The sequence below is a fragment of the Pinus tabuliformis genome, chromosome 7 (genome assembly GCF_031772625.1).
Source record: "Pinus tabuliformis cultivar Carrire ecotype Pingquan chromosome 7, CPIR1, whole genome shotgun sequence".
NCBI classification, from domain to species: domain Eukaryota; kingdom Viridiplantae; phylum Streptophyta; class Pinopsida; order Pinales; family Pinaceae; genus Pinus; species Pinus tabuliformis.
In genome coordinates, this window is record NC_142293.1 from 1,017,584,303 (window position 1) to 1,017,601,748 (window position 17,446).

Sequence of the window (17,446 nt, forward strand, 5' to 3'; positions counted from 1 at the left end):
CAGCTGATTTCGGGAGATTCTATGGACGATTTTCAGCGCCGTTTTCACCAGGTAGGAGCTAAACCCTAGCTCTATCTTTTCATGGTCTTATTTCTCAGTTTCATGCTTATTTTCCTGCCCCCATGAGCCCCTGGGGTTTCTCTAGGGCGCTCTGCCATCAGCGCAGGTGCCCTATATCGAAACCTGCGTTGGGGCCCTCTTTTTCAAAGGCAGTTTGTCTCCCAACGCAGGTGAGACCCTTCCCTACCTGCGTTGGGCGCAGAAAACATCTTGGTTGCACAATTTTTCATGAGATTTTTGCCATTTTCTTTACTGAGTCAGGGATCTTACTCCTCCTCTTGTTTGTTTTGCAGAGTTTATTGGAGCAGAATGACTCTTACGTGGCGAGAACGAGAGCATGAAGAGGAGGACATGATTGCCCTCCATGATCCTGTTACCGTGAGCGCGTTGCGGAACTGTGGCTTGCTAAAATTCTTCCGCATATCTAGCATGAGGGCACAGATACGTTTACTGCAGTACCTGCTTGATGCTTGGGATCCTGTTAACCAAGTGTTCCAGATTAGGGGCAAGTCCATCCCTTTGACCATAGTGGACATTTACTTCTTGACCGGGTTGTCAAGGCGGGGTGCCCCCATTTCCTTGTCCGGTTCGGCCCGAGGGAGTGATTCCGTGAAAGACTATATCCGTCAGTATTGCAGGGAGGGATCCCAGCCGAGCAGAGACGGCAAGATTTCTATCTGTGATGTTACTGACAGGTCTCTCAGGTCTATTCTGTACACGATTTGTAGGATGGCCAGTAGTGCCTCCCCTCATGTTGCCAACAGGTCATATGTGCAGCACGCCCTGGAGTGTCTTCAGCCGAAAGTTTTTAACTGGTGTGATGCAGTACTGGTTCAGATGAAAAACCAGTTGACCAAAGTAAAGGACAGGAGACTGAAGAATTTCGGCTTTGGTTCAGTTTTGACTGCCTTCGCTTTGGAGAAGATACCCCTGATGCAACCTCAGTACATTGTCCTCGACTTGCCATCTCCTACTGAGCCACGCATGCAGAGGTGGGTTGACCACATGGCTAGACATGCAGGTCAATCTAAGATTACTTTCACTGATGCCTTCTTTAGGTGGTTCGAGCGGCAGGATATGGCTTTTTTCGAGTATCCATATGTTGGCATGGATTTCCGAGGTGATCCGGATTTGGTACTACCGGATGGCGAGCAGTGGGGTGATCTTGGTAAATATTTTGACCTTATCACTGTTTACTATTTTTTATTTATAATGTCCTTGTGCTTTACTCTATCAAGACTCTAATCAAACTCATGTGTGCATGCAGATGTGGGCCCCGTCCGTCCAGCAGTTCGTCCGGGAGTTCCGGCCGCTGCCCCAGCAGGGGAGGCTCCAGGGAGGGCTATTCTCCGTGACCTTGACTTGGCCGAGACTCTTGCTGCTGTGCAGGAACAGGTCGAGGGTCTTACCTTCGGGATTCCGGATGTACGGATTGACGAGTTGCCTCTGCGATTGCAGCGACATACTGCTGGTGTCCCTAGACGATGGTCTCGTCTTCTGCGCATGATTGCACAGGCCGTGGCATGTTATCATGAGCATCACTAGGCTAGGGTGCCCCCCAGCCATTTTTGAGTTTTGGGGTCATATGACCGATTTTGTCTTGGTTACAGAACATTATATGTAAACCGTAAACAGTTATATATATTTTTGATTTTCGGGTATTATTCCAGTTTTTATGTGATCCATGTATGAAACATCGATGATGCTTTTCTTTTTATCAAATTTGCAAATGTCTATCTAACACATAATTTGCTAATGAGTCGGTTAATGTGTTTAAGTTTCTGGAAATGTGTTGATATTGGATAAAATCAAACTGTCTTTCCAAGATTTTAACTCTTAGGAACTTGCGATAAATAGCTGGATTTCGGACAGAGTAGGTACCTTTGAGCTGTAGTACCACGAGCTGTGAGTCTAGCCTGACGACTAGCCGGCGTATGCCATGGGTGATGGCATCAGAGAGGAGCTCTATCAATGCGCTATACTCAGCGATATTATTTGTTGATTGACCAATACATACCCCCCTGAAACTCATTAACTCGCCGCTTGGGTTAAAAATGGCCCATGCTGCTGAGGATAGGTTCCTCGAACTACGACTCGCTCCGTCAGCATATCCAACCCATGGTTCCAATGGATTTGACATCTGCAATAAGCGTAAAAAGCGGATTACTTAAACCGGAACAAACGCTTTAGCGAAAACAAAAATGTAACAAAAGCATACAGGTTACTATTAGGCATAGTAACGCTTAAGGTACAACCCGTTGCGGGGTTGCGCCAGTGGAATTCCGTCATAATCTACCAACTCGTAGGCACCTTTAGCTAACACACTTTTAACAATATAAGGGCCCATCCATAAGGACTTGAATTTCCCAACTCCCAATTTATCGGATTCTTGGTCATAAAGCAAGACCAAATCACCTTCCGAGAAGACACGGGGTTTGACATTTTTGTCGAACTGCGCTTTGACTCGTTTCTTATGGGCTTCGTTGGCCAAGGCGGCATCACGACGGGTTTCATCCAACTGGATTAACTCCAAGAAACGAGCTTCTTCTTCTGAGGTTCCGGGGAGGAGATCAATTGCGAGTTTAAGGGACGAAATTTCGCACTGGATTGGTAGGATCGCTTCCAGGCCATACACCAGTTGAAACGGTGTGAACCCAGTGGCATTCCTTACCGATGTCCGGTAGGCCCACAAGGCCGAGTACAGGATCAAATGCCATCTTCTTTTGTGAACCCCCACCATCCTTTGCAGCATGCGCTTCAGGACTTTGTTGATTGCTTCAACTTGTCCGTTAGCTTGTGGATAGTACGGAGTAGAGCTGTCGTGAGACAATCCTAGTTTGGCAGTTAATTCAACCATCATGTGATTGCGAAAATGCGATCCATGATCTGTTACTATGGCCTGTGGCACGCCGAATCTAGCGACTACATGATTAAAAAAGAATAGGGCTGCTGTTTCACCAGTGTTATCCAATGTAGGCATCGCCTCGGCCCATTTGGTAAAATAGTCAACTGCGACTATAATATACCCATGCCCCCCGGTCGAGGTGGGGTTACATTGCATGAAATCGATGCCCCACTTGGCAAAAGGCCCCACAGCTATTATTGGCTGTAAAGGAGCGGGGGGTCTTCTGGTTTTGCTATCAAAAATCTGACATGCATGGCAACTTCTAACTGCGGTTATGCAATCTTTGAACATGGTTGGCCAGAAGTATCCTGCTCGTAAGATTCTTTGTGCTGTTGCATATCCAGATTGATGCCCCCCACAGGTGCCTGAATGACATTCATTCAGGGCTTTTTCGGCTTCCTCATGGGTTAGACACCTTCTCAGGACCGTATCGACACCACGACGGTAAAGCGTATCACCGACGATCATGTAGTCTTTTGCTTGGTATCGAATGCGTTTTTGTTCTGAGTGAGAGGTGTCTGGCCGAAACTTTTGGGTTTGGAGATAAACTATTATATCTCCATACCACTCGTCACTTGCTGATATCAGAAACAAACTTTCGTCCACGATCGATTCTTTGGATGTTTCATCGTTTGACGATGATGGGAGATCGCATAATAATTCTGCGAAAACTAAAGCTTTCTTTGATTTGGATTTCACAAATTCCAGATCAAACTCTTGAAGGATAGCTATCCACTTTGAATATTTGCCCCCAAGCAACTGTCGCGACAGTATATAAGTCATGGGGTTGCAATCTGACAATACAATGGTCTTCCTAAAGAGGACGTAATGCCGAAATCTTTGTATCGCTTGAACAGCTGCCAATGCTAGCTTTTCAACATGAGAATATTTACTTTCCGTATCATTTAAGTTTTTACTTAAATAATATATAGGGTGTTCACTTCCATCGACTTCTTGAACTAACACCATCGCAATGGTCGTATCTGCTGCAGCCAGATACAGGTTAAAATCCCTTAGATAGTCTGGGGCGTACATTAATGATGCTTTGACTAGCGCTTCTTTAAAAGCATCAAAGGAAGCTTGTGCGACCTGGTCCCAGACGAAAGGTACATCCTTCTTCAGGAGACGGGTATAACCTTTAGCAAGTTCTGCGTAATTTGGAATGAACCTCCTCAGAAAGTTTGCTTTCCCTTGGAGTTTCTGAATCTGAAGCAAGTTCGAAGGTGGAGGCAAATTAATGATCGCCTGCACCTTGCAAGGGTCGAGACGAATCCCATACTTGGAGACTATAAAGCCAAGTAAACGACCAGAACCGACGCAAAACACACATTTGTGCGGATTGAGTCTTATCTTGTAGCATCGGCAACGCAGAAATATTGCTCTTAGATGATGCGGATGATCAGTCCGCTTTTGCGAATGAGCCGGAAGATCGTCGAGATAAGGTTGAACGATGTTCTTGATGTCATGGAAAGCATAATTCATTGCTCTCTGAAACGTCGCCCCTGCGTTCTTTAAACCAAAGGGTAATTTTTGATAAGCGAAGGTGCCCCACGGACAATTAAATGCAATCTTTGACTGGTCCTGTGGGCGGATATTAATTTGATTATACCCGGAAAATCCGTCCATAAACGAAAAGATTTCACATCCGGCGCATTCATCAATTATCTGGTCGATGAAGGGTGTAGGGTAGTTGTCCTTTGGACAAGCTTGATTTACATCCCTATAATCGACGCACACTCGTATTGTTCCTTGTTTCTTCATAACAGGGACAATATTCGATACCCAATCGGTTAGAGGAACCGGGTAGATGAAACCAGCATGGAGGAGTTTTTCAACTTCTGCCTTAATAGCAGCGGCTTTCTTGGGGTGCACCTGCCGAAGCCGTTGTCTCACTGGTTTGACATCAGGATACATCTTAATTTCATGTTCAACGATACTCGAGTCAATGCCTGGCATTTCATCATATGACCAAGCAAAGACATCTCTAAATTCGCGGAAAAGAGCTTTATATATTTCTTGTTCTGAAGGGGAACAACCTTTGTCGACATAAATATTCTCTACAATGTCTGTTTTGGTCGAGATATTTATGGCTATAGTTTCTTCTATATTGGATAGGTTTCTCTCGGAATCCACTGTATTTACAGTATTTGTTAGGAATTCAAATACTGACGGGTGATACAGGTCACCTTGAGTATCTTCCTTTGGAAGGGAACGATGGTGGTTATCATCCCATGGTGCCCCCTTAATCATCATCGACTGCAGGATTCCTTCGTCACTTGCATGCACTCGTGACCAAGGATCCAAAGGGGTTCCACATTCTCCTGACCTATCTACCCACATGCTTGACGAGCGTTGATTTGGGCTCGCCTCCCATGCCTGAAACATTGATTGCTACAATATTTCGATTGGGCTTGGGTGCAAAACCATTGCCCGATCCATGACGACTTTGTCTTTTGCGACCTTCGTGGAAGATATCATGTTGCAGGTAGCCACTAATGGTACATTTCCTATGTACATATGATTTGGTAGCGAGAAAGTCCCCATCATTGTGGGGTCTTTCAACAGGCCTACTCCTATATCTTGAATTGAATGGTCGCTTTCATGGATCATGGGAATGCTTCCCGTAACTTGTGAACCATTAAGGAGGAAGTTCTGTTGGTCGACAACCGTAATCCCTCCTTCAAACGGGAATGCGATCTTCCTAAAATAAGTCGACACTACAGCTGCCATGGCATAGATCCATGGTCTTCCCAGTAGGATGTTGTAATCCAGATTTCCATCTATGACTTCAACATCAATCTCTACTGTTTTTCCACCTAGTTCAACCTTCAAGTTGCTTAGGATACCGTAAGGGGTATATGTCCTACCGTCGAAAGCCTTTAGTGTTGTCGAAGATCTCGACAAGGTTGGTGACCCTAGCGTTTTCCAGCAGCTCATTGACATAATACATGTCGATGCCCCCTCGTCAATAATTGTTTTGTGAACAGTTTTGTTGAGGGCCTTCACTTGAATAAGGAAAGCTAGTTGAGCTGGTAACTGAGGGTCATACCCTTTGTGATCAAAGGACACAAGATTGGAATCTTTAGGATCAACCCCCCCTATTGCCGATAACAATGCCTGCCTTTGGGATGGACAATTTTGTAGTACTTCTAGAGTCGACATAGCGGATGGCGATTGAGCCAAATATTCCACTATGTTATAATGCTGTGCCGCTCTGGCACGAGGATTAAAAGTCGACTTGTGTACTACACCCTTAGGTGGTTTTATCGTTAATTCTGGCGTTATGGGTGGGACAACTTCTGTCGAAGTCGTTGTCGAACTACTATGTTGATCTTTACCTTTTTCATTCGACAGTTGCGGATTCCCGTAATCTTTGCTCCTTGTCGAAATCAAAGCATCATTTTGCTGCTTAGAGATCGACAACATCAGCACTTGCGACGGGGAAGCATTTCCACTATCAACCATATTTTGACCTGGATTGGGAAATGGATCAGTCAGCACAGCTGGGTTCTTTGGACTTTTGAAGAATCTCTTGAGCTCAGCTTTGTACGGACACTCTGATGTCTTGTGATCTTCATCACATATCATACAGGGCCATTTCTTTTTCCCTTTCTCAGGAGAGTTAGAAGAAGTTTTTTCAGGTGACGGATCATCCTGTTGCTTCTTCTTCCCCTTGTTTTGCTTCTTCTTGCTTCCTGGTTGATTGGTTTCTTTGCCTTTATTTGCTGATATGGCATTTACTTCCGAAGCAAGAATCTCTTCATGGGCATTTCAATCTGAAGTCTTACGGGATTTCTGAGGTGAAGCCTTTTTCGACTTCGCGCTTGCAGTGCCAATCACGCCATCTCCGGCATGAGAGTCAATATTCGATTTAGGAGGGGGAGGAATTGAAAATTCAGGTCTGGGGGCATCAGGTATTTCGTCATAGAGCGTGCCAGACTGAGTATATACCAAGTCTAAATATTGAGCACGAGCAATGACTTGCTCCTCTGTTACGACTCCCCCCTTGGCCACTTCCTCCGTTATAGCTGGAAGTAATGACTTTATAAACCATTCAGCTAGTAGCTGATCAGGAACGTATGTTTTCACCATCCTACGACGGCGACGCCACTCATGTATATGATCAGATATGTGAGTAGCTGTCGTCTGTTTGAAGTTGGTCAGTATCTCGGTTCCTGTTTCATACTTGATAGGTAATTGAAAATGGGTTAAGAAAGTTGTGGCTAAGGAGCTGAAATTGTCGAAAGAGGCTCTTGGCAATTCTATATACCATTTGGCCACTGGACCTGTCAATGTCCTCTGGAAGAGGCGAAGTCTTATCGAATCATCGTTCAGAGTGTTCGATGAACACCATAGATGAAAGGTCATGACGTGATTCGACGGGTCTTCGCCCGGATTTCCATTGAATTTAGGAATGTCCGATGGAAGTTTGTGAGGAATCCCTGGCCACCAAGGGGCGTAGGCAATCAGATCGTTTGTCATCCGATGTAAATCGGGTAACTCTAGAGTTGCCACGAATGGTAGCTGTTGACTCAGATTAGGCGAAGCGTACCCAGGATACGAAGGGATCGCCTGAGCAGTTGGTCTTTGCATACCGGCATAATGTATTTGATGCTGGTATGATTGATACGGTTGGTGGACTACCCCACTGTAAAGTGGTTGGTTTTGGCCGTATTGTAGGTACGGTTGTCCATTATTCGCAAAAATTTGCTGCTCGGTACCTTGGTACACTTGCTGGAACTGTGGTTGTTGATACTGCACCAACCATGGTTGTGATACCATTGGTTGTTGTGCGATGCTTACCACTGGGACAAGATGAGGGGTAAGGGTACCCGTTTGTGCTTGTGTCACCCCGCCAGTCGGCGATTGTGGTTGGGTTGCAGGGTCAAAGGGTTGTTGCATTACAACCTGAGAAAACTGAGGTTGAAATGCAACAGGTATCGTTTGAACTTGCGACACAGTCACAATTGCTGGCGTCGTCGGGATGTTCGTCACAGGCATCTGTTGTTGCATAGAATACACAACTCTTGGTTGCTGGGGTAGCATAGGTATCCAACCACTTGTAGTTATTCCAGTATAACCTAAGTATGGTTGTGAGCTCCCGTATGGGTAACCTCCCGGAGGAGGTAATGAAAAAGCATATTGCCCCCCATACGGTGGCGGTCCGGAACCGAGAGGATTTATTACACCTCGAGGACCGGATTGCCCAAACTGATTTCCAAAAGGATCAATCTGTTGAGTTCCAACATAGGAGTTACCGGGTATTATACCGGGAGAACAAACAGGAACAGACCATACTGTCGTCATGGCCCCCGAAGGGACCCCCTCCAGCTGTTGAGAGTTAGGGACAGATGGTATGCCGACGAACATTGTCGGAATGACTGCAGGGAGTTCTGCTGTCGCTGTGTCATTTGGCACAGTCCTAGATGTTGACGGTTGTTCAGACATTTTGAGTCGATCTAATAGATTGCCTAGTGATTCTTCAGGAACTTCTCTGGGTGATAGGCTAGCTTCTGATGCAGTAGGAAGTAGAGTGATCCCTGCTCCAAAATGTGTTGGAGTAGTTGCTTGCGGATCTTCTACAATCTCTTCTATTGCGATCAGACCGGGTGGAAGAGGAAGACCGTCAGGTCCGTAGAATATTTCTGGTGTCGAAGAAGGGGTTGTTTCGACAACGACAGTTGTTTGAGGAGCAAGACTCTCTGAACCGATCACTGATGGAACTGATTCAGTAACACAAGTATTTGCTCTCAGACTAGGATCAGTGTTACTGTCCTTCTGGGGCTGTTGAACTTCTTCAATAGGGGCAGGGTTTCCAGAAATGTTTGGAGTAACCGGAACCTCAGATGTCGTCGGAACACTTGTTCTAACTTTGACAGGAGATTTGGAACCAGTTGAACGAGGTCGCTTTGCCCGGGTTGTTTTCGATTCCGGGGACAAAGACGTTTGTCTCGTATTCCTCCGCGAACAACGGTTCATCGATTGACTTTCTTCCACGGTTGCGGATTACTTGATCAACCAACAATGCACAGGGTAAAATGTGTTTTCGAAATGAATTAATTTTAGACGCTTTTTAAGACACAACTTGCTTTTTCACTTTTTAAGAGTCGAGAAAAAGCTAAAGATGACTCTAGTCTCCTTCGATGTATTAACGAGCCCGAAGTGACAAATGCTCGGATGGACTTTTTCAGTTATAGAGTTTGAAAAAGGCCAAAAGAAACTACTCTGGAGTTCTAGGCAGAGGGTGTGCCAAACCTTTCGCGAAACCACAGAATACGTTTTACGGTACGAGTGGTCGATCTTCGTGAATGCTGTGTTCACTGCATCGCGATCAGTAGGGCGGCCGACACGGCTTCCTATGGATAAAGGCTTTGTTCCTATAGGGGTCCCCCAATATACGCGACGGTACGCGGGGGCACAAGTCCGTATTAGTGCTATCGTCCCTCAGGAGGAACACCCACCTTCGTAGAGATCGACAGTCACTATGTTTAAAGACGCCGGTTCACGTCTCTACCTAGACCTCTACTGTGTTTCGTTATGTTTCAAAGCGTTGTTAGATAAATTCAGTTCTTTTTAGGTTGATCTTGCTTAGCAGTTTGCCTTTATGGATCACCACGTGATGTATGATACAACTCCTAAATGCAGTCTAAGAATGATAAGCAAGCTTTTTCAATTCTTTCAACTTATGAAAACCTTAACTACTGAAGGAAAAGAAAGACATCATCTTTTCAAACAGATCATAGAGCACACACTGATGCACTTTTCCTAAATCGACATGCAAACTGTCAAAATGCACATGCACCATGCAAGTATTTCTTTTCTTCTTCCTTAATGTTGATGTATTACAAAAAGAAAGCTGTTGTACGATTTCGAATTCAATTTCAAGCGAAAGCAAACAAGTATTTGTCCAATAATCAAAAGAACACCTTAAGATTCACTCATTTCAATCACAAGAAATACTGAGATTCGAACCATATAACGAAAGCAAATGCTCAAGCAGCTATGAACAACAATAAACTAGCTCTTAGAATCACAACGACACTTTCTCATAGGTCTAGATCCAAGAGGTCATAGCAAGACTAGTTCACTTTCGCTATGGGAAACTGTGAATGACAGCAAGAAATACAATAAGAACAATCACGGTTTCTTCATACAACTGAGGCGGAATGAAGGCAAAGGGAAGTGGTTTCAGCTGGGTATACAGGTTGACAACAGGCTGCAAAAACAATACTGAAAACTGGGCAACAGACAGTGGGGAATCCCAGTTGCACAAGGCAAAACTGGATCAGCGCAGGTGCTGCACTGTCAATCTGAGATGCAGCGCAGGTAGCCCCTTCGGGACCTGCGTTGCAGTGCAGGTAGCCTTTGTTGCAGCTGCACTGATGAGACAACTCACGTCTCTCTCAGATTCCGGGTCACGGTTTGCTAAAAAATCAACGGTTTTTGGCCAAATTAGAGGCTATCAGTCAAGTATACACTAGAGGATGATTAAAGGAAGATGAACACTATCACAAAGAGCTAAAAAGAGTCCTTGTGGATCAGCTCTTCAAATCATAAACATGCCCAACACTGGGCTAGAGTAGCTGCCCTCTACTTTGCATTCGAAGGACTCGAATGCAGTTCGATTTGGTACTCCTTTGTTTAAGAAATGAATAGCAAGAAACACAAGCTACCAGCAAGACACGATCCCCAGTGGAGTCGCCAGTCTGTTGTGGGGGAAAGTGTCCAACTCGGAATGACCCTAACCCACTCTAAGGGTGACAGTTCCTTAGCAACAGCTGAAAGCAAAGCTATCTAAAGTTTCTTCTTTATGACATGCAAGAGATAAAAGGAAGAGATCCACTTACCGATGTCTTGCGCAAATGGTCTGTTATCACAAAATCACTACTGAGGGCTGCAACCAAGCAAGATTTCATGTAACTCTTTCAACCTAACTTTAGATCAAAGATTAGCCTCTTTGATCAGAGAGGGCTCTCTCACAAACTCTTGATAAAAATCCTTCACTACAACAGATGGCTAACTCTTTATTCATTCATGAAAGCAAAAGCTGGTTGGAAACATATCAAACTAGTTCTCATTGGGCTATGGAGTCTCATATACTAAGTAAACAAGAAAAACATAGTCATCTCATGGAAGTCAAGGCTCTTTGCATTACATGTCAAACATACTCCATCAAAACCACAACTTGCCAAACACACAGGAAGTCAGAGCATAAGATTATGAATTCTGAGTGATTGTGTTACAACAAGGCTGTAAAAGAACATAAAATATAAAACACCATCATTATATTTGAACACAATAATCCATCGAGAATCTTGAGAAGAGATCAACACTGTTTTACTATTACTGTCACAAGTCTTACAATGGCCCAAAACAACTCTGTTTTTGTATAAAATGTCCAACCTTTTTTACATCAGAGTCATTTCTATATATAGCAAACCAAAATACTACTACCTGAGACTCCTCAACAAGCATGAAGGGAGCTCGGAATTCTATCATTAATTACCTTATCTATATCTTAAACAAACTAATTAATTACAAAAGGTATTGTGCTACGAAAACAGAGGATTCCATTCCATTGAAACTTCAAGTCTATCTCCTCGTGTACATTGATGCGTTCTTGAAACTTGACACCTGTAGCACTTCAATAATAGCCAAACCAAACTGAAAGCACATTCACTGGATGAGCAGCTTCGGATGCCTGATATGTGGATGATTCATCAACAAATAAGAATCTGTGCCCTATGTTCACGGTCTTTGTCTCCCATTAGTGTTCATGCATTTAAGATCATGTTTCAAGCCATTTAATCTTCTAATAGTCACGTATGATGGAAGAAATCTTATGATCTGGCCATCTCATAAACTGAACAAGTGTACCACTCAACACCTCGGCAACCCTACCAGAACCCTAAAAATTCGGACATAAAGTGAAAACTTTAACAAAAGACAAAATTTCACCTTTTCCTTGAATACTTACACCTGGCACCTTTTTAAACATCTGAATGACTTTCTATAATCTCCATGCTAGCCTCGAGTCATCCCTTTAAGATTTGCTGACCTCAGCATTCAATCTCAAATTTTTCACATAAACAGTCATCTACAGCAGTTTCGTAGCGCGCTACGAAACTGCTGTAGGTAATCAAAACTAAGCATATGAACCTTAAAGCAACAATAACTTAACTCTGTGATTTCTTCAGCCATTTTACACAGGTGTAAGGACTTCAAAAAGTTTCAAAAAGTTTCAAAATGATGATAGCCAAAATTTACCAAAATTTGAAAGGCAAATTTCCCCTTGGATCAATTAGCTAGTTTGCCTAGCTTCCTTTTCAAGCTGCTAACTTCTTCCTTTAACACCTTGTTTTCTGCTCTTAAGCTTGTATTCATTTGTTTCATGATTTTTGCCTGCTTCAGAGCTGGCACTGTCCACACATATGCATCAGATACTGAGTCAGCTTGACTAATCAAACTTGTTCTGCCTTTCATTACAGCCTTTTTATAATTTGTATATCTTACTGCCCTTTCCTTAGAAACATTTTTAACCTGAGGTATTTCTTCCTTTGTTGCTCCAGCTTGTTTCTTAATAGCAATAACATTTCCACTTTGACTGATGATAACCTTATTATCCTTGTTCTTGCTTTTGGCTGCTTGAACTATTCCGGTGAAAACTTCAAGTACCTCTGTCCTAGGCATTTCTAAAGGTGCCTTCTCTTTCTGAGCTTTCTCCACTTCTTTGATTTGCCTTCTTGTAACTGGTCTGCGTGGCTTAAAAGCATATTCTTTACTTGGCTCTTCAAATTTCAACCTTTTAGAAGCCCTTGATTTTTTAGAACTTTCAGGTGAGGACTGAGTTAGATCAATATGCATTGGCTGCACCGAGTGATCTTGCTCAAATTCTAGTGGTTCAATTTGTATTGGCTGATCTTGCTCTAGTTCAATGGCTTCAAGTAAGTCATTTAAACTACCTTTTGAAATAGGACTTTCTTCCACAGGGACTGACTTTCCTTTCTCCTTGTTTAGTTGACCTCTAGTTCTCACCCTTGAAATCTTTTCAACTTCACTGGATTTAGCTTCATTCTTCCTTTTCCGAGTCTTCTGCTTTGATGACTGAGGTGTTTCCTTTGATGATGACTTAGGGGTTTCCTTTTCAGATATTCTAGATGACTTAGGAGTTTTCTCCACTGATGCTTCAGGTGTCTCTTTAACTAATGGCTTAGGAGTTTTCTTCACTGATGCTTCTGGTGTCTCTTTAGCTGTCACAGACTTCTCTGATTTCCTTGATTTAGTTTTAGGCTTCTTATGGTCTGTCACTTCTCTTCTAAGTTCAGCCAAAGTGGGTTCTTCACTCCTTTCTTCTCTTTCTCTCACAGGTAATGGAGTGAGGCCTGTTTTGCTTGGGAAACCGGCCATAAACACAAATGAATCCCAATCTTTGCCAATTTTTTGTAAACTATCCAACACCAGCAACTTTACTAGACCATGATGAAAAAGGGATGTTTCACAACCATCTTTCTTTAACTGAATTTTATCACTCATTTTGCTAATGCTCCTGAACAAATAGAAAGGTATGTCTATTGAAACCTTACCTGTGAAATGTAAAAGAAGTTTGAAGTGGTAGGAGTAAACTTTATTGTACCTACCCTCACATGTCAGGTACTTCTGGATGCATGTGAGGAGCATAGCATAATTCTCTTTTATATAACTCCTTGGCACCGCTTTGGTGAGGTCTTCATCTACATAAGGTTCCTTCAAAAACTCTTTGCAGGGACTCATGTCGAACTTGAAGTTTTTGAACCATTCTTGGCCACCCCTCGGAATTTCAGTGACAGTGGAAATAACTTCAGGAGACACCGGAAACTCTAACATTGCCACTTTCGAATTCAGTCCAGTGAAATTTAATGCGAAAGCCTTTGTCACTTCTGCATGTCCTCCCTTCAATTTTTCGCAAAACCGCCAGCAGCCAGCGTTTTGAAAGGCTCTTGCTACACCTTCATCCTTGAGAGTAACATCTAACCCCTCCGGCTCTGTCCTCACACACTTACCAGATCGGTGTTCCTTCCTTTCCATGCTGCTTTGAATATTTTCACACAGGAAACTAATGGTAGCTTGTAGCACGAAAACAAACTTCGACTTTGGAGTGCAGGCTCGCTTGCAGTAGTCCTTTTTAAATAAGAACTTGGGCTTCTCATACAGCAAACATGTTTACATATTATGAAAAACCCATTATGATATAACCATTCCTTGTAACATCCCTTAAACTAACACTCAAATGCATGACTTTGGACCTTATGGCGGAATAATGGTTTATCATGACATGGAGAGGACGTAAACTGACAATCATGAACGGACCTATGACTCACTACTCTCGGATTTGACATTCAAAGGAAAAGCGCTACAAAAAACCCTGAAACCCCGATTTCGTAGCGCGGGCAGTTCAAATTTAACAAGATGCGCTACGAAATCGCTGACAAACAGAACGCTGCGAAAAAACGAAAACATCATTTCGCAGCTAAACTGACCAATCAAACCTGCGCTGCGAAACTGCGCAAAGTACCAATGACATCAAACCTGCGCTGCGAAACTGCGCAAAGTACCAATGACATGACATGCTTTAACTAACAATGATGGAGGGTGTCTAATGATTTTTCCTTTACACGAATTCACATCAATACCTCTTGAATTTCAAATTTCAAATTGACATATACCAATAAACCTATTCACAAGACTTAAAAGCTTTATATAAAACTTATGGACAACCTTATATACATGAACTATAGTTCTAAGTGATAACATGGTCGATCCAATCTCCTTTGTTCGCCGCTTGCTCCCAGCTCCAAGTCTTTTCACGGGCCCAGCTACACGAGATCCTGCAAATAAGACAAGAAAAGGAAACTACAAGAAGCATGCATTCATAATCGATTCAAGGATTAGCATAAATCAAAGACGCAAGTAAGACAATACACTATTGAAGCACATGCGAATAGAAGAACCTCAAATGCTTTATTAATATATGGAAGTAAGGTTCAGGCGGTGATACAACCATGAGAGGTCCAATCCAGCATCACCTTCCTGACGGAGAGAAATCTCTTCTTCACCTCCCTCAAGCAATCACCCAATGCTCACAACTGTAAACCAACAACAATTCTTCGCGCTAAATTCCGGCCTCCAGATCCCATGGGATGAGATCCTTATATAGAGTTTTGGAGTGAAGATAAGTCAGCTTGATGTGTGACTTGTTGTCCTCTTCAACTCCAGTTGTTCTTCAGTTCTTCACTTGGAGTTTCCACCTTCCACTTGGAGTTTTAGAAGCTCTTAACTCATCATTAGGCGAATCTTATGATCAAGTGTCTTTTTGGAAGCTTCCTGGGCACTGACACATTGAGAAAAAGATTCCTCCACATGTCAAAGTACGCCCAGCGCAGGTAGCCTTTGTTGCACTTGCTATGCAGCGCAGGTACACCATGGAGCTCTTGACATTCAGCGCAGAAGCCTAGTGGAGCAGATGCTTTGATCCAAAATTGACCTGTTTTTGAGTGTTTTTCAGTGGAGAACTGATTTGCAGTGCTGTGGTTTGCTGACCTTGTTCCTCTAAGGGTAAGAACAACATGTTTAGGGACTTTGGATCCCTTAGATTATTGACATTTCATGCTCTATGCTGTAAGGCACAAAAATGTCTATAACACAAGGCATCTCCATTCTGCCTCTCAATCTTTTTCCGTCTCATCTCCTCTGATAGCAAGGATGAGACTATTTCATCAAACTTCAAGGTAGTTGTATTGCTACCTATTGAAACAACTAGACTATCCCATGGATCTAGTAGAGAACATGGAAAATTGATGCACTTATCTTCATTTGAAATTTTTATATCAATAGATAACAACTTTCTTACCACAGTATTAAAGGCATTCAGATGCTCTGGCATCGAGTGCCCATCCTTCATCCTTAGGTTATACAGTTTTTTTTGTAGGAACAATTTGTTCACGAGAGACTTACATTGGTATAAAGTCCCTAACTTGGCCCACAAATCCTTTGTCATGGCTTCCCCTAATACATTCAACAATACTGAATCTGAGATACCCAAACGTATTGTGCTCTTTTCCTTCCGATCCAATTTCACCCAGTCTTCTGTTGACATTGTCGTTGGTTTAGTACCTTGATCCATCATTATCCACTGATCTTTATCCACCAACAAATCCTCCATTTTGATCTTCCACAACTCAAAAGTTTGTCCATTGAATTTCTCGATCTCTATATTTCCATTGTTCGCCATCTTCTTTCACTACAAGAATCGATCTCGTAGATCTCCCACCAAACAGGGTCTACCATAGGCCCAAGAAAAACCACTCAGTAGAAAAGGCATTTGCTTGAAGCCATAACAACTATGATACCAAATGTAGTTTTTAACCTTGTACATAAATTACCTGCAAACGAATTCTTAAAACAAAAAAATAAACAATGGCGAGAAAATAAAAAATATAAACAAATATTTTCCCTGGACCCCAAAACCGAGACTACCAGATTGATTTTTCATTATATTCATTTCAATGCTACAATACATATATATACATGTGGAAGCATTCATATACCCAAAACCACTAACCCTGGATTAGAACATAACCATAGTTCTCTTGACCGGATCTACAAAATACCTGGGAAGAAAACCATCATGCCCAAAACCATGTGAAAATCATGCACAAAACCATGGGTAGGTGTGCCCATTGTCTTTGGGACTATTCGTGGAAATAATATAACACACCCCAACATTATAGATGTGTCCTATCCTAAATAAGACTACTAAGCTCGGAGAAAGCAATAAAGGAGAGGAAACGTATTCCATCCTCTTTGATTTTTCCCAACGTGAATTGGTGAAGTAATTGGTAAAATCATATCCTCCCATTATCTATTTATTGGAGGCTAGGCTATTGAAATTGGGATTGGAATTTTGTTGTAGGGAAAAATTCCATTGGAGGTAGGCCTAACCCTAAACTTAGTCATTTTGAAGAAAAAATTCCATATTTTTCTAAATGAATAAATTCTAGTCCCTATTTTGAAATATGTTGATATAATCCATGTTGTTTCAAGTGAATTTTTGCAGAATTGACCATTACAATCTAGATGCAAGTTTTCTTTTTAAGGAATTTTTTTTACTCGTGAAATAGAAAAAACCCTGGAGTCATCTTTTTCAGGCTCGTTAAACTCCTATGAAGAATATTTGAGTGATTATTTTTTGGTCTCTTTCTCGGTCTTTAAACTTAAAAAGATACTACAAGTTTGCTTCATCTAACTTGTTTAAATTTTTTACGAAGAATATCAAGTTTACTTCATTCCCCTCATACTTGTAACAAAATGAGGTGGACGTCTATTGAGCATAGGTTTCTCACTTTATCTAAACTCAGTGGACTAACTACAGAAAATGAATTGTGTCAGGTATATTATTAACCCTTTGTTGCACCCAGTCATTGACCATGAAAAAGGTACCCCCTT